The 24,059-nt window shown below is 41.2% G+C and overlaps 1 long non-coding RNA gene across 3 annotated transcripts in view; it reads left to right on the top strand.

Moving 5' to 3' along the window:
- The first annotated feature begins 3,746 nt into the window (after window positions 1–3,746).
- Window positions 3,747–24,059, top strand: part of LOC103095705 (uncharacterized) — a 94,510-nt gene continuing 74,197 nt past the window's right edge. Inside the window, exon 1 of one of the 3 annotated variants that reach the window (XR_001624383.2) lies at window positions 3,747–3,888. This is a non-coding gene — a long non-coding RNA (uncharacterized LOC103095705). The remainder of the gene's footprint in view (window positions 3,889–24,059) is intronic. The other 2 variants (XR_001624384.2, XR_471887.2) reach the window with 2 other exon arrangements.

Raw genomic sequence — 24,059 nt, 5'->3', positions numbered from 1 at the left:
TAGAACAGTTCTCCGAGATCCTAGCTTGTTTAATCATCCTAATTTCTGTAAAGGGTGAAATTATGGTTGAGACTGAAAAAAATCTAAATTTAAGTGGTCACCAAGAGAAATCCCAAGTAATAAAATACCCAAGTCAGCTGCCAAATTTTATGGTGATTTAATTGATATAGTAGAGAAGATTTTAAGAAGAAGGAGGAAGGAAGGGGCTAGTACTGGGCAGGAAGATAGGAGATCTAGAAAGTAAGGTTTTGAGTTTGAAGGAGGAAAGAATCAGCCTGACCTCCAAAGAGGCTTAGCTAAGATGCCCGAACCTGAAATCAGCTCTAGGGCAAAACTCTCCACCCAACACTCCAAGATGTCGGAATGCTTAGTGTGTTGCCAGCCAGAGTCATCTCTCCAGGGAAAGAGGAGGGGCCAGGAAGTGCAGTGCCTTATATGGATGTTTTTACATCATTTTTTCTGTGTCTCATCTGTACCAATGAGGACTTAGCTTGACTTAGGACAGCCCAGAGATCTGTCCTTTTTTTTGCACATGTCTGTTGAAGGCCATCTCCTCAGATAATTAAATCTTGAGTTTGATGAAGACCTTCAAAATCTTGTTAAACTGAGTAGGGTGAAGAATGTAGAGTTTCCAAGACCTGATTCTGTTTTTCCAAGTATCTCCATTGTTACTGATCAGGAAATAGCTAAATTACATCTTATAATGAATGGTCTGATTAGGGTGGAATAGTTTTTAAATTCACATTTCTTTGAAGTCAACAATACATTTTATTGACTCACTTAAAGTGATATCTGAGCTTAGTGTTCAATTTTGGAAAGACTCAAATAGGTTTCCTGTCTCTCAACTTGGAATTATTAAATAAAATAACCTGAATAGCAATTTGAGGCTTATAAGATATGTTATACACGTTTTTTAAAATTTAATCCATAACACCCTTTTGAGGTAGGTAAGAGGGACATTTTACAGATGAGGAAACAAGTTCTAAGAGTTACTGGCTTACCAATTGTCACACAGCTCTCAATCAGCCAATTAATAAACCTTTACAAAATGACTACCTTGTTTCAGGTAGTGTGTTAAGAGCTGGGGATACAAAGACAAAAATGAGAGGCTGCCCTCAGTAAGTTTATATTTGATAAAAGGTGACAACATAGTCACATATAAATATACATAAAACATATACAAAGTAATTGAGGGTCAGTAGAAACTGAGAGTAGCCACAAAAGATCTTATCTAGGAAGTAGTGATTTAGCTACGCTTTGCAGGAAAGTAGAAATGCTTAGGTGGAAGAAAGGAGGGCATGCAGGAAGGACCCTCTATGCAAAGGCATGGAAGGAGAAGATTTAATGTCTGTATCTGTAAGCAACAGAGAAGAGATCAGTAGCAAGAGGAAGATGAACTGTTAGTAACAGAGAGGAGGTGACTGCAGAAGATTGTTGGAGCAGATAGAGGGATACGTGTCGAGAGATTGAACATCATGGGAAGCTCCACCTTTTTATCAGAGAGTGAAATAAAGAAGAAGATAATGAGGAAGGATGTCAAATGGTTTTGACAAGTTAAAAAGGGAACTTGGAACAAATGGTCTTTATTTTTTCAATAAAATATGGAGAGAGATCTACTGCAGCGGTGGGGGGATTATAGTGACAGGATGGCATGAGAAACTTGAGAGACGAGAAGGATTGGAATAGCCATTGTGAAGAATGGGATCAATTAAGGAAGAGTAAAAGGATTGACTCGGTGCAGTTGCAATCCAGTTGAGATTGGTTAAAAATCTTTAGTAAGCTCAATCTCTGTGCCTCTATGAATTCCTGTACCATTCAACATGTGTGTAGGAGTGGAGAAGGCAGATTGTGTAAGTAAAACAAATTTATGTCTTAGCAAGGCATGAGCCAGGCTACAATAAAGAAAATGAGGAATTGAAGAGTATAGAATAGTGGAATGTTGAGCTGATAAAGACTGAGAAGAGAATCTGAAGGAAAGCCCTGTGGTGGAACTGTAGGTAAGGTGAGGAGAGATGATAGGTTTAAATGGAATGAGTCATAAAAGGTCTTGATTGACTGGAAAAGCCTTGGAATATTTGTTCATGGAAGTGAATTATCTGTGGGTGATGATTAGATCAAGGAGGTGATTGTCCTTGTGCATGGTGGAGGTTGATCAATGATTATAATAAAGAATTCTTTTGAAGATTTGGCATTTCCATTTTAATCTTTTATTTTTCCTCCAGCAGCTACTAAGTCTACTCTATCCTTTTTACACTTCTCTGACTGGGGTTTTTTGGATCCTGGAGAATTTTCTACTCCCTTATCCCCATAACTTAAGAAAAGCCTCTGGCTTGAGGTGGAATGGGGAGTTTGGGGTGGGAGGAGAAGGAAAGCAAATGGAATACAACAGTGGGTAGGAAGATGCTTTCCCATGACCCTCTTCCCCACCTCAAGATCAGAGCCAACAATGCTGAGCTGCCTGTCTGGAAGGAGGGGACCTTCTCTTCTACTGTGATTGCAACAGAGAATGAAAAGCTGTGGGAACCATAGCATCAATTGACTGGATGATGCATCAGGTCCCCTGTGGGTCACCCAGCAAAGCTCAAGAACTTCCTGGCACTGCCAGGAGCTGTCTGTGTGACTCACCTTGCAGTCATCTGAGGATCATGTGGTTCAAGATTCCAAAGTCAAGTGGCATCCATGGGGGCAGGGGCTGAATGGAGAAAGCCTGTGGTGTTGACAGGTGAAAAAGGATGGGAAAGACCAAAAAGGTCAATGGAAGAGGATGTATAAGGCAAGGCAGACAAGGGAACACTTGATCAGCCTTTAGGCCCCAACGAGTTTGACAAGTTTCCCCTGACTATTTGCTGTCTGAAAACAAAAAGATCCCCACAGTCAACTTAGGAGCAGCTTGGTACCACAGCTGCCTGGCCAGGGCTTGGGTAATGACAAAAATGCCTTAGTCTGGCTTTCTACTTCCTTCAAAATTTCTACCTAAGGAACAAATGTGTCTATGAAAGGGGATGCGTGCAGGCATGTTGATAGGAGTTTCCCACTGCTCTCTTTGAGTAAATTGAAATTAAACCAACTTCTAAAAGGTCTGTAAGCTCATCAGTTCAAACAGGAGTTACTGAGTTTCCAAGATCAGAGCTGTCATGGCTGAAACTCATCTACCTTTGACCAACTGGGAATGAACCTCCAAATTGAGCTGGATTGACTCTTAGACAGCACACAGAGAAATATTCCTGAGTCTGGGAGAACTGGGTTCAAGTCATGACAATGACACATTCAATTCACATTACTTGTTAAGCCAGAAACCAGTCACACAGTTATTTTTCTAGGCAATTTTCCAAAACTCTGAAGGTACAGTCACTTTGAAACCAGATGGTATGGTGGATAGAGAACTGGACTTGCATTCAATGACTCTTGGCATTAGAACTCAGAATATATATATATATATTCCCCCCCCAGGGGAGAAAATTTACACCTGTAATTTCAGGAATGTGATTTTTAAAACTACTCCATCCTATTCAGACCATTCTTTAGAAGATCAGATTTAGCTATTTCCTGATCAATAACAATAGAGATACTTGGAATAATAGAATCAGGTCTTGGAAACTACAATCTCCACCCTACTCAGTGTAACAAGATTAGGAAGGGATGCAGCAAAACTCAAGATTTAATTATTTGAGAATATGGTCTTCAACATACATGTGCAAAAAAGGACAGACCTCTGGGCGGTCCTAGGTCAAGCTAGAGCCACCATTGGCACATGTGAGACACAGGAAGTGAGGTAGAAAACAGCCTCTGGAGTTCTCGGGACTTCCTGTGAGGAGGGTTAGAGGCAGTTGGAGGCTGGTGCTTGGAGTTGGAAGAGCCCCACAGGCTGCTTTCCTTCAGATTGGTCACGTGAGTGATAAGGACTGATCCCTTTCCTTGCCTTGGCTATCCAGGGCCTTAAAGCCCACTTTGACTCAGTCTGAGCCAGAGTGGGTATTTAAACTTCTTTCCTTCTCTCCCTTATCCTTCTCTCTCTCTGTCTCTCTGTCTCTCTCTCTCTCTTTCTCTCTCCCTCTAATACTTTCTTCCTCCTGTTTGTAATTAAGACACCATAAAAAAATTGGCGGCTGACTTGAGGGTTTCATTTAGGAATTACATAAGTGAATTCCTTGGTGACCTTAAATTAATATATATCAATCTTTTTAAAGTGATTTCAATATCACAGTAACCTAGGATATTTCCAGTGTGGAAACTCCCTTGGCATTCAATTTTTCATCTCTGTTAGCAAGATGGGGGTGGGTAAAGAGGTGGAAGTGGAGATAGAAAAGAATGTGTACTTATATAGAACCTATGGTGTATCAGGCAAGAAGATCACAGTTAAAAAAAACAACTTTTCACTTACTTATTTTTCAGCCCTTATTTTCTTTCCTAATAGCAACTATGATACAATAGGCAAATGAGGTTAAGTGACTTATCAAGGAGATCACAATTTTAATTTGGGATCTGTAAACTTAAAAATTTTTTGGGATAGCTATTTCAATATAATCCTCTCTCCCACTTTGTAATTCTATGCATTTAAAACCTTACTCTGAGACAGGGTTTATAGGCTTCATTTGGCTGCTGAAGATGTCCATGGCACCAAGAGTTCAGAGACTTCTGGGCTAAGATGGCCACAGAGTAGAAGTAAGAGTCTTCTTCTCACAACCAACCAATATAAAGTGCCTCAAAAGGACAAAAATCAAAATCCGATGAGCGAAGGGGCTTTACTGTAGGGCACAGCCTTGAAGGTAAGCAGAGTTTGGGCATTTCCATGCTATAAGGGGATAAAAGTACACCTACCAAAATGCAAGCTGATCATCTCTCCCTCAACTCCATCTACCTCTCCAGAGTAAGAGCAAGTGCTGAGGCAATCTCTAGGTTCTCAACTGGCTGAGGGCTCCACAGACTTACCCCTGAGAACAGCGAGACTTGGGAACCAAGGAGGCTGAGGAATGTGGAGCTTGGGCACAGAGATAGGGCAGAGTGGGGGTGTCCACAACAGACACTGTGGAGACTGGAAAAATAGCCAATAGGGCAAAAACCACTCTATAGCTCAACACTTGGACTTCTGTCTGGGAAGGGAAGAAAAAACTAATATAGCAATGGCCACCAATACCCAAGAACTACAATCTACAACTACCAAAAAAAAAAGAAAGAAAGAAAGAAAGAAAGAAAGAAAGAAAGAAAGAAAGAAAGAAAGAAAGAAAGAGAGAAAGAAAGAAAAGCCTCTGACATTGGATAACTTCAGAAAAAAGCAGCAGAGTACAGAGGCAACAGCAGAGAGTGACAAACAAGAAAACACATCCAAACTTTCCCAATAAATGGAAATTGGTCACAAGCTCTTGAGGAACTGATAAAGGAATTCAAGAACCAAGTAAGAAAGATAGAAGAAAGTTGGCAAGAAAAGTGAGAAATAGAAATGCAAGTAATTAAAAAAGAAAATAACTGTTTAAAAGACAGAATCTCCCACTTGGAAAAAGAAGCCTAGAAATTACATGAAATAATAAGCAATTTGGAGACCAGAATTGGTTTGCTGGAAGCCATGAAAAGCAGGATAGACCAAACTGAAAAGGAAAATCAAAAGATCATAACCAAAAACCAATCTTTAAAGACTAGAATTGGACAAGTAGAAGCTAATGATCTCACAAGACAGCAAGCATTAATAAAGCAAAATCAAAAGAATGGCAAAATAAAAGGAAACATGAAATATCTCATTGAAAAGACAACAGATCTGGAGAACAGATCTTGGAGAAACAATTTGAGAATCATTAATCTATCTGAAAACCTGGGAAAAAATAGAGACCTTGGTATCATACTATAAGAAATTATCCAAGAAAACTACCCTGATATTCTTGACCAAAAGAGTTCAGAACCTCTGGACTAAAAGAAGGGATGATAGGTAGCATTTAAACCCCTTTTTAACAGTACCTTTTTTGGTTTTGCTTTTGTATCCTCTGTAATTGGGAATCTGTTACCCTAAAAACTGCATTTCCCAGGAGCCCACTGATTTCCTGTCATTACATACTTCCTATAGACAGAGGGATAAATTCAGTGGGGGTTCTTGGTCTGGCCTTTTGACTTCCTGGGTGGTGGTGATAAGTGGGTTTTTTGAACAGATAGATTAGCCATGGGCACGTGGTTTTATTTTGTTACCTTTTTATTCCTTTACTTCTAATGAACATTAATAAATCTCTTAAAATATAATATTTTAGGGGGCAGTTGGGTAACTCAGTGGATTGAGAGCCAGGCCTAGAGACGGGAGGTCCTAGGTTCAAATCTGGCCTCAGGCACTTCCCAGCTGTGTGACCCTGGGCAAGTCACTTAACGCCCATTGCCTAGCCCTTACCACTCTTCTGTCTTGGAACCAATGCACAGTATTGATTCCAATTCAGAAGGTAAAGGTTTAAAAATATATAATATTTTAATTATTGTACATTAATTTTAATTTTTATAATCCTCAACACCCTTAAAAAGTGCCTTGCATGTAGTAGGCACTTCATAAGTACTTATTGGATTGAATAGGTATCCAAATAAACACCCTCTAGGTGGAATGAGATAGGGACAAAAGAGAAATTCAGGTAATATGTGCCTCTTCCAGAAACAGAATAATAATGGATAGTTGACTGGCCAGTGAAAGCTCAGTCCTTAGAAGGTGTAGGAAACTCTCAGCCAGATGCAGTCTCCTATGTGGACTTTGGAGCCTGTACTATTATCCTATTCCTGTTTCCATGCTGCTTACAGCATGCCCTTTTGATTGCTGTCCAGCTAGGGCTAGTTGTACATATAAATATATCCTACGGGCATACTCAATTTTCTTGCCTGGTGGGTGAGAGAGGAGGAGGAGCTGATCTGGGGGGTTAGCTGTGTATATGTGGGGAGCCTCAGGATTGTTATCACCCAGAGCAAGCATGAAACTTTGGTGAGGAAAGCTTTGAAGAAACCTCTTAAGTTGAGCCTACTCTCCCTAAAGACTGAAGTAGTATTGGAGAACATGAGTTTACTTTGGGGGGGGGACTTATTTGCATTTCTGTTATTGCTATTGATTTTCATTAATATTTCTTATTACAAGTAACTGATGTTAATTGGGTAAATAATATTGTAATTAATGGATCATTTAAGGCAGATACTAACCTGTAACTGATGATTTGTTGTGGAGAATACACTGGAATGGGGGGTTGAGCCAATAGTATTAGAAGGAAACCTCACAGTCTTTCAGGGATACCCCTAGAACCAAGAAGGAGAGACAAAGTCATCCTCACCTTGGAAATCCAATCATTACAAAGGGAGTTCACATAAGGATACTCAGAGCTTATATGGGTGACTAGTGCTTTAAGGCTTGAAAAATGTTTTTTTGTTTTTTTTAGCAGCAATTGAAAGGGAGTTGAGTGATTCAGTGTAAGTCTTATTATTCCATTTTACAGCTGAGGAAATTGAGGCTCAGAGTTAAAATGACTTGTTCAGGGAGACCCCATTATAAATGGACAAAGCTGGGTTTTAGCTTCAGGTGTTCTGCCAATATTTTCTTCTTAAACTGTATGATCTCTAAAGGATATTCTGGGAATAGTAGGTAGTTGTAAATTAGATTCTTTAAAGTCTTGGTTCATATGGAAAATGAATAAAAGGGAAAACATCTTCATGATTTTCATATAAAATGAAAACTTGAATTTTTATTATGAATTGAGTCTTGATTGCCAAATTACTCTTTTAAATGATGGCATTTCCATCTGTGTCTTGGTTAGTCTCCCAAATGTGATTCTATCTGCACATGTATGTAATTTTGTCTTTGAAATGTATGTGTCTCCCACTCTTTCCAGGATAGCTGCAGAAAATCAATTTCAGAAAATCAAAGTATGCTTCCTTCATTGGATTGTATGAGAATTTAGAAATAATTCCCAAAGAAAAAATTTTATACTAGAACAAAATTTGAAAGTTCAATGAAAAAAGTTAATTTATAGGGTCTAGAGCTGAAAGGGACACTACTACTTATCTAGTCTACTCTCTCCATTTTACAGATGAGAAAACTGAGATCCAAAGGGGTAAAGTGAATTTCCCAAAGTGACACAGGTAGCAGATGGAAAAATTCTGTCTCTTCTGTGTGTGTTGCTGCCAAATAAATCTGCAAGTATTTTGTAGCACCTAATATATTCTAGTTATGTGTGAGTTACTGGGAATACACAAAAACAAAAATATTCCTTCCTTCAAGGAACTAAACGTCTACTGTGTGGAACGATGGAGAAAATAATGTTACATGTTCCAGTAACTTCTTCCTGACAGGTATGGTACTACCCTACTATAATTTAAAATTTTGTTTATAATTTCTCATTGGGTGGCTAGGTGCTCAGTGGATAGAGTCCTAGAAGGCCTAGAATCAGGAAGATCTGAGTTCAAATCTAGCTTCAGAAGTTATTAGTTACCTGACACTGGGCAAGTCATTTTATCCTCTTTGCCTCAATTTCTTCATCTGTCAAATGAGAAGAAATGGCCAACCATTCTAGTATCTTTACTAAGAAAACTCCAATTGAAGTCAGGAAAAGTTGTTCATTGCTGAGATGACTGAACAACAACTTCTAATATTTTAGAACAATTTCTTTGCTTAGTGATCTCTATCATTATAAGCTCCATTTCTTTACCCTAGAAATTATAGGATATAGATATATAACATATATACACTCACCTTATAATACACATTATATACAACATATATACCCTATAATGTATATAGCCCATATATAATATAATATAATATAATATGATATAATATGATATGATATGATATGATATAATATAATTAATATAATTAATATATTTATATATAATTTGCCCCATGTTCAAAGCCCCCAGAATTTTGATCTTCACCTGTTACCACTCTGTAGAGTTGGGTTGGAATGCTAAATTAAATCAAATAGCTGCTGCTATATCAATATGATAGGCTACTCAATCAATGAGTATTTGTTAAGCTCCTGGATACCAATTTAGGGCATTTTGATTATGTAAAATAAATGAATCCTTCATGATAAAGGGATTGCTTTACATGACATAAAAGTATGAGCAATAAATCATGCAAAATCCTAAAAAAGTAACACTACAAACATGCAGTTCATACAGCCATTTTCCTGACTAACCTATTTGCTATTCGTCACATATGATACCACCAATGAGATAATATTTTTAAAGTGATTTTTTCCTCTCCTCTCCTGTTCTCTCCTGTCTTGTTCTCTCCTGTCCTCTTCTCTCCTGTCCTCTCCTCTCCTCTTCTCCTCTCCTCTCCTCTCCTCTCCTCTTCTCCTCTCCTCTCCTCTCCTCTCCTCTCCTCTCCTCTCCTCTCCTCTCCTCTCCTCTCCTCTCCTCTCCTCTCCTCTTCCCATTGCCTTCTTCTCTCCATTCGGTACATTTGCACTATCATCTTGCCTTTCTTTGTATTCCCAGCACATATCCTAATGCCTGGCACATAGTGGGGGCTTGATCCTTGCTTGGTGACTGGTTGATTTGATCTCTCAGTGCCCTTGGTAACACTCCAAGACTTTAAGTTGTAAAAGTGATTTTATCCCCAGAAACTCTTCAAACCAACAAAATCATGCCGCATACAGAGCCTTGGCCCTAGCAGTTGAGCAGGTTCTTCATAGATAAATATTTGTTGAATTATTGAGCTGCTCTTTTCTTTCCCAGGAGATGGGATTTAAGTCCTTGTGCCCCATGAATACAGTAGTAGTGAGTGAGTGCAATGCACTGTTGTACGACAAAAAGTCAAATTTATTTTATAAAAGCCAATGATAGAAAGTTCCTGAAAAGTATTTTCATTCTCAGCATGACAGCCAAGAAATGTTTTCACTGGAAACTTCCCCTTGTAAATAGCAGTTCAAGCTGGTTTAAGGCAAACATTCTGATGAGCCATTTCTGCTGGCCCATCTGGCTCTATGTTAAGACCAATCCAGTAAATACACAAGTTTATTCCTTAAGTTGTTTTTTATACTGTGTTGACAACCTAAGTGTGAAGTGATAATAAGCATCTTCCCTGGAGGTTTAGCTAGAATGATCCATGGCCTCATCCTCCCAGAGCAAGCTCAGCTACATCTCACCCTCAGGGTCCCAGGTATGGCCCTGAGGGGGTTCAGGTGTCTCTCCCCTAATGCTATCAGCTCATGCTCCAACAGGATGTATTCCTTCTATGATTAACCACCAAGGATTAGCACCCCACTTCCATTTAACCACCACTAGCTTTTGCAAAGGGACTTTAAAGCATTTTCCCCAGTGTTTTCATTGATTTCAAAAAGACAAGACTAGAAATGCAAACCTTTCCTTCAACCCCCTGGGCACACCATCTCCCTCATCTCCCAGTCTCCCTTAATTCTCTGGGGGGAGAGAGCTCAGACTAAGCCTGGTTTGTGTCTAGGATACATCCCATCAAGTTCATATCCAAATGGGTCCAGTCTTAACCCTTCTGTATTGAGTAGTTTGCTAGCTGCAAAGCCTGCATGAACTCAACACGTGGACTCCTAGGCCCTGACTGCCTTGCTCTCCTGAATTTTGGGAAGTCATCAGGTTATAGCCTCCTCCATTCTCTTTAAAATGAAAGCACAGACTCTGAGGCAGCCAAAGGACAGAGGCCCAGAGGCCCAGCTTCCTTGCTGACCTCAATGGGAAGAGGGCCCTTACAGCATTGGATCTTACCAGATCCCATCTAGCAAGAGTAAATTGGGAAGGGGGGGGAGTCAAGTCAAGAAAGATGAGGTCAAGGCCAACAAATGCTTAGTTAATGCTCCTGTCCCAACATCCCCCTCAACCCAGCCTGTGCTTCTGTAACTGCAGCCAATCAAAAAAGGTTTGTTTAGCAAGCTCAGGCACTTCCCTCACTCACCATCATAATTCCCTCATAAGTAGCTTTCTCAGCCTCTTCCAGAAGAGGAAGAAAGGAAGGAAGGAAAGAAGGAGGGAAGGAAGGAAGGAAGGAAGGAAGGAAGGAAGGAAGGAAGGAAGGAAGGAAGGAAGGAAGGAAGGAAGGAAGGAAGGAAGGAAGGAAGGAAGGAAGGAAGGAAAGAAGGAGGGAAGGAAGGAAGGAAGGAAGGAAGGAAGGAAGGAAGGAAGGAAGGAAGGAAGGAAGGAAGGAAGGAAAGAAGGAAGGAAGGAAGGAAGGAAGAAAGGAAGGAAGGAAGGAAGGAAGGAAGGAAGGAAGGAAGGAGGGAAGGAAGGAAGGAAGGAGGGAAGGAAGGAAGAAAGGAAGGAAGGAAGGAAGGAAGAAAGGAAGGAAGGAAGGAAGGAAGGAAGGAAGGAAGGAGGGAAGGAAGGAAGAAAGGAAGGAAGGAAGGAAGGAAGGAAAAGGAAGGAAGGAAGGAAGGAAGAAAGGAAGGAAGGAAGGAAGGAAGGAGGGAAGGAAGGAAGGAAGGAAGGAAGGAAGGAAGGAAGGAAGGAAAGAAGGAAGGAAGGAAGGAAGGAAGGAAGGAAGGAAGGAAGGAAAGAAGGAAGGAAGGAAGGAAGGAAGGAAGGAAGGAAGGAAGGAAGGAAGGAAAGAAAGAAGGAAGGAAGGAAGGAAGGAAGGAAGGAAGGAAGGAAGGAAGGAAGGAAGGAAGGAAGGAAGGAAGGAAGGAAGGAAGGAAGGAAGGAAGAAATGCCATTCTTATGATTCTATGCATGATCCTTTGCCATTTGGTTTGTTGACCACTTCTTCCCCCAGCCCACCTCGACCTTACAGAACAAGTCATAAGGGAGCCTTTGGTTTTAAAAACATGAAGGTCACCTACAGACTTGAGGTCTGGGAAATTTGAGAGGGAGCAGCTAGATGGTACAATGGATAGCATACTGAGCCTGGAGTCAGGAAGACCCATCTTCTTGAGTTCAAATCTGACCTCAGAAACATCCTAGCTATGTGACTCTGTGCAAGTCTGTTGGCCTCAGTTTCCACATCTGTATAATGAACTGGAGAAAGAAATGGCAAAGCACTCCAGTACCCAGTAAAACCCCAAGTGGGGTCTTGAGTCAGATATGACTGAAAAATGTCTGAACATCAAATTTGAGAGGAGTTAAGAAGCTGAAGGAGATAAAGAAGGATCCCAGCTACAGGAGAAGTACAGTGGCTGAAGGAGAAAGAAGAGTGGAACTGAAGAAAGAAGCCAGGAAGAAGATGAAGGAGAAGATAGTGATGGACTCCAGGAAGAACATTAGAGAATAAGGAAGAGTAGGTCTCCAGAAGAAGAAAGTAGCTGGCAATTCAATGAAAGTAAGCCAAGTTAGCAAGACAAAGTAAGAAATCAATATAGCAGAGGAAAGGAAATTAGATGTGGTAACGTAGATGGCAGTGTTAAGACCTCCAGAGCTGAAGACTCCTCCAAAAAGTGCTACACGGACGTTACTCAAAAGAGCAACATTATGTGAGGATCTCACTTCTAGCCAGCATGGAGAGCAGGATGAATTTTGCAATGATCTAAATGGATGGGGTGATATTTGGATTTCTGCCACAGCCAAGTGGTTGTTATCTATATTCACAGCCTAACCTGGTTTCCCTCCTAAGACAGAATAAAGGGACCTGAGGAATTCCCCTTTACACTCAAGGCTATCAAAGAGAATGAAGTGTTTGTTCCTTAAGAAACTGGGAAATCTTCAAGGTAAAAAGAAGGAAGGAAGAGGCTCTGGAGGGGCAGAGAGGAATCCTGATCTGTCAGGAAACTGGAGAATGGAAGAATGTAGGACAAGAAGAAGGCCCACGAAGTACTTGGAGTAAAGAAAGAGATGTGAAACTTTCCCCAGTGAGTAGGGAACTGGGTCTTTGGAGGAGGTGGTGGCTACTTGTCCTCCAAAGATTGATGGCATGGATGGAGGTTTTGTTAGGTGAGTGAGGTCAGAGAGGGAAAAGACAAGGCATAGTAGTGGTCATGGGTGGTGACTGCCTGCTGAGGGGCCCTGAGGAGCTGTCACTTGAATCATAATAAAATAAGCTGCTACCTTTCCTGGGAATAGGCTCAGATTTTGACAGAGACCATCCCTAGGCTTGTCAAAGCAGATGACTGCAAATCATTTCTGCTGATTCATCTAGAAACTATGACACTGCCAATAGGAATCCAGGAAGCTTTGCTAAATATTCCCAAGTCTAGGGAAACAAAATGAAGATCTTCAGGGGATGGCAGGTATTTCCATTCTGGTTGCCATCCCCAACAAGTGGCCATTCAGCTTTCCCTTGAAGATCCCGAGTGATGATGAACCTGACATTTTTCCAGGCAGCCCATTCCATGTTGGGATGGCTCTAATTGTTAGGAAATGCTTCCTGAAATCAAACCTGAAGTTACCTCCATGAAACTACTACCCATGACTCCTGGGGCCAAGCAGAACAAGTCTAATCCATTTTCTTATGAGGTAACCTTTCAAATAATTGGAGACAGTTTACTCAAGACTCTCTTTTCTCCAGGCTACTCACTACTGGCATCTCTATAATAACAACAATAGTCATCTATACAAACAAACATATATGTTGCTTTATATTTTTAAGAGATCATATGGTCTGATGAGGTAGCTGGGTTGCACAATGGTTAGATCTCTAGAACTCAAGAAGACCTGAGTTCAAATCTAACCTGAAACTCTTACCAATTAATTGTGTAACTGCAGACAAGTCATTTAATTTCTTTTTTCCTCTGTTTCCTTATCTTTAAAATGAAAGTAATAATAGTACCTAGCTCCCAGGGTTGTGAGGATCAAATGAGATCATGTTTGTAAAGTGCTTAGCACAATATCTTGCTCATAGTAAATGCTATTTGAATGTTAGTTATTATTATTGTTGTTGTTATTATTATTGTTGTTATTGTTGTTAGTGGTTTGAGGACTGGCTTTGGAGTCAGGAAAATCTGCATTCAAGTGTCTCCTTTTACACATACTGACTATATAATCCTGGGCAAGTCATTTAGCTTTTCCCTAACCTGGGAAACTGTCTAAGACGTATTGTTATAGATAATAGTCATGATAATAATAATAAATATTTATTATTCATTAACACCTCCTACATGCCAGGCACTGTGCTAAGTGCTTTACAAATATTATCTCATTAGATTCTCACCACATCTTCATTTTATAGATGAGGAAACTGAGGCAAACAGATGTGAAGTGACTCATCAAGTAGAAGTTTCCATATTAAGAATTCTCTTTGCAAATGAAATCATAGCACTGGTCAGAACCAACCAACCAACCAATCAAACTTTTAAAAGTATTTTCCTGGTCTTCCTCTGTTTTAATTCTCTGAGCGACTCTGTGGATTCCAGGCAAGCCAAATGTGATAGCTCACCCGAGATCTGTGAGTAAATTGAAAGCAAGGCCAAGAATAGCAATGCTGTCGCCCGTCCACGCCACCTCTCATTCCCCTCCTGCCATTTTGCATCCATTAGCCCACCTGCCTTGGCAATTTCTCATGCTGCTTGGGCATAAAATAGCTTCCTGCTGGAAAACTGAGCACTACCTATGCCCTGTAATTAAATACAAACAAATTTTGGGTTTCATAGAATAAGTAAAGCTTTGGCGTGATCCATGGAACCGAGAGTAATAAGATGGAACAGAAGGCAATCTCGCTTGGGTTCAGGGGGATCCATTGAACCTGACCCGCAATTGAAGGGTTCTCTTTTTCTCTGGATAGGATAAATACCGAAAGGGAGAACAAACGCCCCCAAATAGTGCTTGGATGAATCACCATGTGATAACTCCCTCTCTGATTCATAGCGAAGGAGGTAAATCTTCCTGTCAGTTCTCAGAAGCATAGACAGCAGGCTTCATTTGGCAGCTACTGCGTGGGGTTCCCAGCTTCCGGGGCCCCGAGTTTGGCTGGGGCTGTGTCGGTGGCCGATGACCGGAGTTCTCATGGAGGGAAGGTGGGCAATTAGAGGGTCATGACAATCCCCTGGTTTGTATCATGGCTCAGGGTCAGCCCAGGGTCAGTGCACATGGCAAACTTTGAGAGCTGTGGCTGGATGGATGGGGCCAGCAAGGAGAGGTGAGAGGGAGTGAAGCGTACAGGAATGAGGAGCCAGAGAGGCTAGAGAGAGGAGAGCCAGCCAGGAAGCTGGCGACAACCCAGGCTGGGGCTGGGGGAAAAGTGCTGATCAGGGAGCGTGGAACAGAGCAGCTGTCCCATCTAGCCCACTGTGGTCTCTGACATCTCCAATTAACCTTCCCTGGATGCCTCCAGATTTGTCCACATTAGCAAAATCAGGGGCAGGATTCTTTGGAAATGATTGGTGGGGGATTAAAAAAAAAACCCAACCAACTCCCGGAAGGAAAATAACCTCTTTTGACCACCCATTCTGTGATAGTTTTAGAACTGAAAGGGACCTTCCAGGCCATCTAGTCTATCTCCCCCTCATTTTACAAATGGGGAAACTGAGGATCAAGGAAGTGACTTGGGATCGCAATCAGGAAGGGACTTCAGAGGTTATCTGGTCAATTCCTTCACAAATGAGGACACTGAGAAGTCACAGTGGGAATAAATGTCGGAGAGAAGATTTGATGTTGGTTTTTCCATGCCTAGCCTCACTTATATCCCCAGCAATAACAAAAACCCATGGTTGAAAAATCAGTTTGCTTTAGAGTCCTCATTTGGGAAAATGTCCTGCTGATTTGAGGTTAGATTTTCACCAGTATTTTTGTAATTTGAGCAGTAGTTGGGGGAGAATTGTGAGAAGACCCGCTGGACATGGAGGAGGTCTATATGGGTGCTCTCTGATGAAGGCTTCAATACAATCGATTCCTCATGGCCTATTTTTGTGCCGTGGATAGGCGAAGAAGGGCCTCTCAAGGCTAGGCACTGAGAATATAGACAAAAATGGAGCAATCCTTGCTTTTGAGGAGTTTACATTCTGCTTGGAGGGGGAAGCATGAACCCAGAAAACTGAATGCAAAGATGAATCCCAACTAATTTCAAAGAAGGACACAATCAACTGGGGGAATCAGGTAAAGGTCTCCAGCAAAAGCTGACAGGAGCTCAGCCCTAAAGAGAACAATGGGGTTTCAAGAAGTGGAGGCAGAGGGCAGCTGGGTAGCTCAGTGGATTGAGAGCCAGGCTTAGAGATGGGAGGTCCTGGGTTCAAATCTGACCTCAGACACTTCCCAGCTGTGTGACCCTGGGCAAGTCACTTGACCCCCATTGCCTACCCCTTACCACTCTTCTGCCTTGGAACCAATACACAATATTGATTCCAAGACAGAAGGTAAGGGTTAAAAAAAAGAAGTGGAGTCAAAGGGAATAGAAGTTAAGGATTTTTTAAAAATAGTCTAGGACAGGAGTGACGAGGGCCTTCCATATTTGGCAAAATCTAAGACTGCAGGTAAATCTCAATTGGAAAAAAGGTTCTGTGTTCTGAGAGAAGTGAGAGAATCTTATTTGAGACTGGTGTATCTTAAGTCCTGTGTTCATAAATACGGTTAATTCCGAATGGACCATGCTAGGGGGAAGAGCCCAGAAAGAGAAAGCCATCTACTGGCTTTTGGCTGATTCTGTTTGTGATGTTAGTTGTTTTTTTTTTTAACATTTTTATCCCTCTTTTTGCACTGTCAGATTAACTAATTGTCCAAAACAAAAACTAATTTGTCATATTCAGAGATGGGGAGGGAGATGAGTGGGAAGATAATGGAGAGACAGGGGTGTCCTGCTTTTATTGGACGTGTTTCTTAGCAGGCTTCAAAAAGCTGCAAGTTGGTGCCATTGAGGCTGGTGGATCGGACAAGTCTATGAGGGTCCTATAGATGAGATCATCGGTCTCACCGTGCAATGAGGGGCTTGTCCTTTGGGGCCCCTTTTGAGGTCCACATTCACCTCTGCACCAAACTAAGCTTCAGATACAGCTTGGCTATTTCTTGAGTTTTGTTTTCTCTATCTGAACACCCACCCATGCACCTTCCTTAAAACCTCTCCATCCCACCCATTAAAACCCAAATGCATTCCCCCAAAAAGCAGATTACTTTGGGTTGACTGACAGAGATAATTTTCTTCAGGACAGACAAGTTTTGAGCACAGTGTTTAGACTGTGGAAGTGGAAAGAGTCCTGCATTCAATTTTAGAAGACACATCCTGCCTCTAACATTAAATGGCTATGTGATGATAAGCAAGTCACTTAACCTCTTGGCCTCAGTTTCCTAATCTGTCAAATGAGATTATATCTGTGGTATTGACTTCAAATGATGGTTTAAGGTGACCACATACAATAACCCAATCAATATCTTTAGTAAGATGTTATTTTTAAAAATAGCATATAAAGGGAGTCAAAGGTCTAGGTTTCAATTCCTTACTCTATCACTCACCACCTGTGTGACTGGCTAAATCACTCGCTCTCTCTGGGTCTCTCTTCAACTATAAAATGAAGAGCGTGGGCTCAGTCATCTTTCAAAGTCCCTTCCAACTCTAAATTTATAATTCTATGGCTCAGGATGCCCTGAATATGAAACTGACTTTCAGGTTTGGTGGCCTCCATATTTTTTAAGGTAGATATTGCAACTGCTGGCAAGATTTTAATAAAGAAATACTCAAAAACTCAAGTGGTGGGAACAGGTAGGTGGCTCAGTTGGTAGACAATCAGACCTAGAGAAAAGAGGTTCTGGCTTCAAATCTAGTCTCAGACACTTCTTGGCTATATGACCCCGGGCAAGTCACTTAACCCCCATTGCCTAGCCCTTACCACCCTTCTGCCTTGGAACCAATACACAGTGTTGGTTCTAAGATGGAAGGTAAGGGTTGAAAAAACAAACTCAAGTGGGTCTGGGGGAGTAGCCATGATAGGTTTTCCTCCAACTATGTGATTACAACCATATGATATTCTTCATGCCGCTTTCATATAATATCTTGTTTGCAGTGTGATTCACCTGCTCACACACCCAAAATACCTCTTTACTTCTCTTTGGATAAACCAGTTTCAATTTTCCAGAGATTGTTACGTTCCCAGACTCACAGCCACAAAACAATATTTTAAGAACACTGCTTTTTGAAAGGTGGGTGTTTGTTTCAGGAGGAATCTTGGGGTCATTAAAAGCACTGCAGAATTTCCCACAGACACTCCAGTTCTGTCTCCATAGCCCTTTCCAATCCAGGCTCAATTTGCTATCTCTCCTTAATATCTGTTCAAGCCCCATAATGATTAATGAGTTCTATAAGTTATCCATTCAACTATGATGGATATTGTCATCCACTTGGTATTTCCGTTGTAGATTGTTAAGTAAAACTCATTTGAGTGGTTATGAATCTTGTCTAAGAGGTTCTGGCATAACCCAGGGCTTATTGCCAGCAATATTGTGCACAAACAAGAACATATGGAAGAACTTGTCATCTAAAGGAAATCCCTTTGTGACTGACCTCCTCCAAGATAGTGGGGAAAACCTTAAGCAAGTTTGTGTATCCCTATGTTATGTCTCAATTAATATTAGTGATCAGATGACCATCCATCCAGGCTATCTCTGCTGTTCTGTCTTTTAAGCAATCTTTACATAATGGCATTTTGCCATCTCAGATCTGTTTCCTCTCATGGGATTATGGAAGTGATTCTAGTAGATCGCTTCACCTATTTTCAGACTTCGCAAACTTAATATGAGTCAGCCGAGAAAGCTAATGGGATCTTAGCTGCAGAGAGGAATAGTTGAGTGAAAAAGAAATTGATGGTCCACTGTATGCTACCTGGCCAGACCACACCAGGAATCCTCTGCTCAGTTGTGGGTAATACATTTTAGAAAGATATTTTGGCAAGTTTAAATCCAACCTCAAACACTTATTACTTGTGTGACCCTCAGCAAGTCACTTCACCCTGTTTGCCTCGGTATCCTCATCTGTAAAATGAGATGGAGAAGAAAATGTCAAACCCTTCTATTATCTTTGCCATGAAAACCCCAAAATGATGATTATACTGTCAACATGGAATCTAGAAACCCCAAACTTGTAGCCTAGTAAGATCTGATGAGTCCCAAGTTTTAGGACTAAACTGTAAGTTGGAGACCCCAAAGCTTGTACTTGTTCCCTGTTCCCATGAGAATTCATCTTGAAGGGAACCTCAGGCTAGCAGTTTCAGACTGAATAATGGATCCCAAGGTAAAGACAATCCACTTGAGGTGGAGGCTAAGCCCAAGCTGAATGACTCTTCTTGTCTCCAGAAGCCTCTCCCAGTACGTCACACCCTCCTTCCAAGGATCGAACTCAGGACCTTCAGCTTTCAAGACTGATGCACTGCCTACTGAGCTAAAGAGTCACTCAACTTGGGCTTAGCCTCCACCTCAAGTGGATTGTCTTTACCTTGGAGTCCATTATTCAGTGTGAAACTGCTAGCCTGAGGTTCCCTTCAAGATGAATTCTCATGGGAACAGGGAACAAGTACAAGCTTTGGGGTCTCCAACTTACAGTTTAGTCCTAAAACTTGGGACTCATCAGATCTTACTAGGCTACAAGTTTGGAGTTTCTAGATTCCATGTTGACAAAACAACAATAAGGATAGAAACTTTAGAGCTATGACTCCATTTCTCAGATATACAGTCTCTCAAATGAGAATGGTAGATTAGAAACTAAAATGTAAAAGGGGAAAATATTGAATAGAATAGCATCAAAAGATGAAGTTCTATATGAACCAAAATGACTGAAGTTGATAAGATTTACAGATATACCACAGGGCTCCCAAATCCTATTTAAATGCTTCATCATTGAATGTATACCCACGTACATTTATATACATACTTCTATACGGACAAATGTATATGCCATATGTATGCATTTACACATACAAATGTGTCATATTTATATGTATGTAAACAATTTTGATACCCAAATATCATTTTAGAACCTTTGAATTAGGGACAGACTTCACTTTCCCCATTGCAGAAGGGCTTTGTATCCCCTAGAATGACAGATCCCTTCAGCATTATCCCCCAGCTCTGAATTTCTGGATTGGGAAATCACTGTCCTCCCTCCCTATGGACATCCATTCATTATTCAGTGGCAGTTGGCATGCAGTCCAGAAAGGGTTCCTACACCAGAGTAGCACCAGCAGGCAGGTTTGGACGGCTCGTGTGTTTCCCCAAATTAATGTTGCCAAGATGAGACCAATGCAGATCCCAAGCTGATGAGCCTTCTTTCTTTGGGATTCCTCCCACTCTGAGGAATGTACTTGGAAGGAGGGGAATAGCACGCCTATAAAGGAAAAGGGAGGGAAGTTAAAAGAAGCTCTTTAACTCCATGTACCCTGTGGGGTTACTTTTTAGAGAGGAAGAGTCCAGCCCATGTATATCCTTTGGGGTCAGGTAAGTAGAAAGGGTTTTTAATCTTAAATATTGTCCTAGCCATTAGATGAACATTTTGCATGAAATTGGTGTCACCTTGGGAGCTGCTCAATGACTCATAAAATTCTATTTTGTGTGTGTGGAATGCCACAGGGCAAGTGGGTATTACTTATAGGTGCATAAAATTGTGCATCTCAGCATGAAGGCCTACTGAAAACTGGTATGTTTTCTACACCACAGGGGGGCAAAGAGGAAGAAAAAAACACAGGGAAATAAATGCTTTCTTGTGATTTTGTTCTCTTATTTCTTAACCTTGCTTAAGAAGAACATCATTTGGAACAAATTAAAGGCAACTCCAAATCAGTCTAAGTTTCACAATTTTCCAGGAATGAATTTAAAAACTTCCTTTTCCTTAGCTACGCTAGAGCAATGTATGATCCTGGACAAGTCATTTACCATTTCTAGACTTCAGGTTCTTGTCAAATGAGGGAAATGGACCTGGGGGCCTCTGAGGTCTCCTCCAGTTCTAAGGTTGTGATCTCATGAGCCTCTGAACATTAGGGGAAAGGAAGTGTGGCTGACCATTGAGTTAATAGAGACTTGGACTTGAATCCCATTTCTGACTAAGCTGTGTGATCGTGGGTAAGTCACTGAATAAGTCTCTGTTCCCTCTCCTATCACTTGGGCATGATGTCACCAGAAATTCTTAAGCTGGGTCCATGGATCTCCCAAGAAACTATGGATAAATTTCAGCGAGTGCTTGAATTTGGATAGAAAAAATATATTTTTAATTTCAGTAACCTCTAAAATTTAGCATTTTCTTTGATCACTAATGTGGGCCAATATTACTCTGAGAAGGGGTCCATAGACTTCTCAGATGGCCAGAGAGGTCCATGCAAGGGAGTGCTGGAGCCAGCTCATAAAGGCACAGAAAACTAATTGTTAAATTTTCAGTGTGAGCAGACCCATTTCCCACAGTGTTACATAAAGATCCATGAGTTGCCATTGAATTAGCCCATCAATGAAAATTTACATCTAAGACAAGCACCAAGGAGGGAGAATAAACTGGGTTCAAAACTGGTCAGGAAGGGACAGTGAGGTAGCTCAGTGGTTTGAGAACCAGACCTGGAGGCTGGAGGTCCTGGGATCAAATTTGAGCTCAGATACTTCCTAACTATGGGCAAGTCACTTAACCCTTGCCCAGCCCTTAACACTCTTGCCTTGGAACCAATACACAGTATTGATTCCAAGATGGAAGGTGAAGATTTTTATTATTAAAAAACTGAACAAGAAGGATATAACTTTATTGTATCTCTTCTGACATATTATTAGGATATATCTTGTTCATTGATATTATACTTTGCATTACTGCTATTTGCTATTGCTACCCTACTCTACCCTTTTGTTAGACTGTGAACTCTTCAAGGGAAGAGACAGTGTATAATTTCCTCTTTGCATCCCCAGTCCTTGGCATTGTGCATCAAACAAAATAGGTGCTTAATAAATATTCAATTAAACTGTCATCTCCGGGAAGATAATTCTAATCATCTAATCCTAACCTCTCTCTTGACCTCCAGGATTGCAGGTCCAAATGCTCTCTGTGGAATTGCATGTTCCATAGACATCTTCAATTCAACAGGTTTAAAAGTTAATTCATCTCCCCCTCTCAAACAACAACAACCATAGCAAAAAGCACTTCCTTCTTCGTGACCTTCCTGTTACTTTTTTTGAAACCCTCATCTTCTGTCTTAGAATAAATACGGTGGATCAGCTCCAAGAGCAGTAAAGGATAGGCAATGATGGTTAAATGACTTGCCCAGGGTCACACAGCTAGAAAGTGTCTGAGATCAAATTTGAACCCAGGACCTCTCATCTCCTGGTCTGGCCCTCAATCCACTGAGCCACCTAGCTGTCTCCCTTTCCTAATCTTTTGCCACTACTACAACCTTCCTCATTCTCTCTTATCCCACATCCAATGTGTTCTCGTGTCCTGTAGATTTTGCCCTCCTAATATCTCTCATGTATATTCCCTTATTTCCCCTGACACCACTACTATCATTTCGTATACCCTCATCACTTTGTGCCTGGACTATTGCAATAACCTGTTATGTGTCTCTTTGACCTTGTCTCTCTCCACTTCAGTCCACAGCAAAGCTGCTGTGATCTACCTCAAACACCCTTTGACTCTATCACGCTCTCTATCCCATTCTATAAATTCCTCATCTCCCTATTCCCTTCAGGATCAAATGTCAATCCCTCTGGCTCTTAAAGCCCTCCATTACCTGGACCTTTCTTACTTTTGAGGCATCTTGCCCTTGATCCCTTTTACTTACTCTAGAATCCACTGAGTCTGGCTTCTTTGCTGGTCTTTGCACAAATCACCCCATCTCCTGACTCCATGGGTTTTAACTGGCTATCCCTCATACTACGTATACTCTACCTCCTGGCTTCCCCGACTTCCCAAGTCACAGCCAAAATCCAGTCTTCTCCCAGAAGCCTTTCCACGTCTCCCTTAATACCTCCCACTTGAGATGACCTGCAATCTGACTCGGTAGATTTTTTCATTCCCATACCAGTTTATATGTTATCTCTTGCATTAGAATGTGAGTCCTGTGAGAGCAGAGTGTCTGTTTTTGTCTTTCTTTGTACCCTTAGCTATTAGCATGGCACCTGGCCCATAATAAATACTTGCTACTGACTTATGTCTCTTAACAGACAAAACACTGGAGTGAGACTGACTTGGTGAGGCAATCTTTTGTTCTAATGGTCCCCTAAAGACCACAAAACAAATGGTTTCACTAAAGGTATTTTTTCCATTCAGTATCATATTCATTTTGCATATGGACATTATTCTTTTAAAAGACAATACTAGGGGGTAGCTGGGTAGTTCAGTGGATTGAGAGTCAGACCCAGAGATGAGAGGTCCTGGGTTCAAGACTTGACCTCAGACACTTCCTAACTGGGTGACCTTGGGCAAGTCACTTCCCCCACCCCCCATTGCCTAGCCCTTACTGTTCTACTGCCTTAGAACCAATACCCAGTACTGATTCTAAGACAGAAGGTAAGGGTTTAAAAAAAAGACAATACTAGCAAGCAGAAGATTTAAAACAACAACAACAACAACAACCTGTATAATAGTAAGATCCATTGGCCTTTCTATTGCTCACTTTGAGGCTTCACGTTTAGGATCCCAATGGAGATTCAGAACTCAGTGAGACCAATACTACACATATTATTGAAGACCATTTTATGACACTCAGAAAAACCAACTGGCTTGCCCAGGGAATTCAAGTTAATTAGAGTATTTAGAAAGGAAACTGTCAGAGGCAGGATTCAAACCTAGCTCTCTTCTGACTCTAAACCCAACATTCATTCTGCTATGTTTAGTTGCTTTTAAAATAGATCAAATTTATTTTGGATGTCACACTTGCTTTCTCCCCTTCTATAAGCTTTGGCACTCCTTTTCTTTTTCCTCTGCCTTTTGTCATGTAGTGTCTCATTAATTCATTTGTACATCAGTGTAAGTTCGAGTCCCAGATAGCTATGGGCTACCTGTCCTAGAAGTACTTGCATTTTGTGCCTTATCCCTCATTGAACAATAAAAGCCCCCGGCCCCACCTCTCCCCTTCCCCAATTATAAGAACTGTAGGCATTAGTTAGAGAACAAGTAGTTCTCCTGGTTCCTCTGAAATCAAGAATCTCATAGCTGGAAAAGCTTTTGGAAGTCATCTAGTTCAACCCGTAGCTGACATCGAAACCCCTCTACATATCCCTGACAGGTGATCATCTTCCCTTTGCTTGAAGACTCCAGAGAGGGGTCACCATTCACC

The sequence above is a fragment of the Monodelphis domestica genome, chromosome 8 (assembly GCF_027887165.1).
Source record: "Monodelphis domestica isolate mMonDom1 chromosome 8, mMonDom1.pri, whole genome shotgun sequence".
NCBI lineage: Eukaryota > Metazoa > Chordata > Mammalia > Didelphimorphia > Didelphidae > Monodelphis > Monodelphis domestica.
Note: the sequence above shows the minus strand (reverse complement) of the source record. Positions and strands in the feature narration are given on the sequence as shown.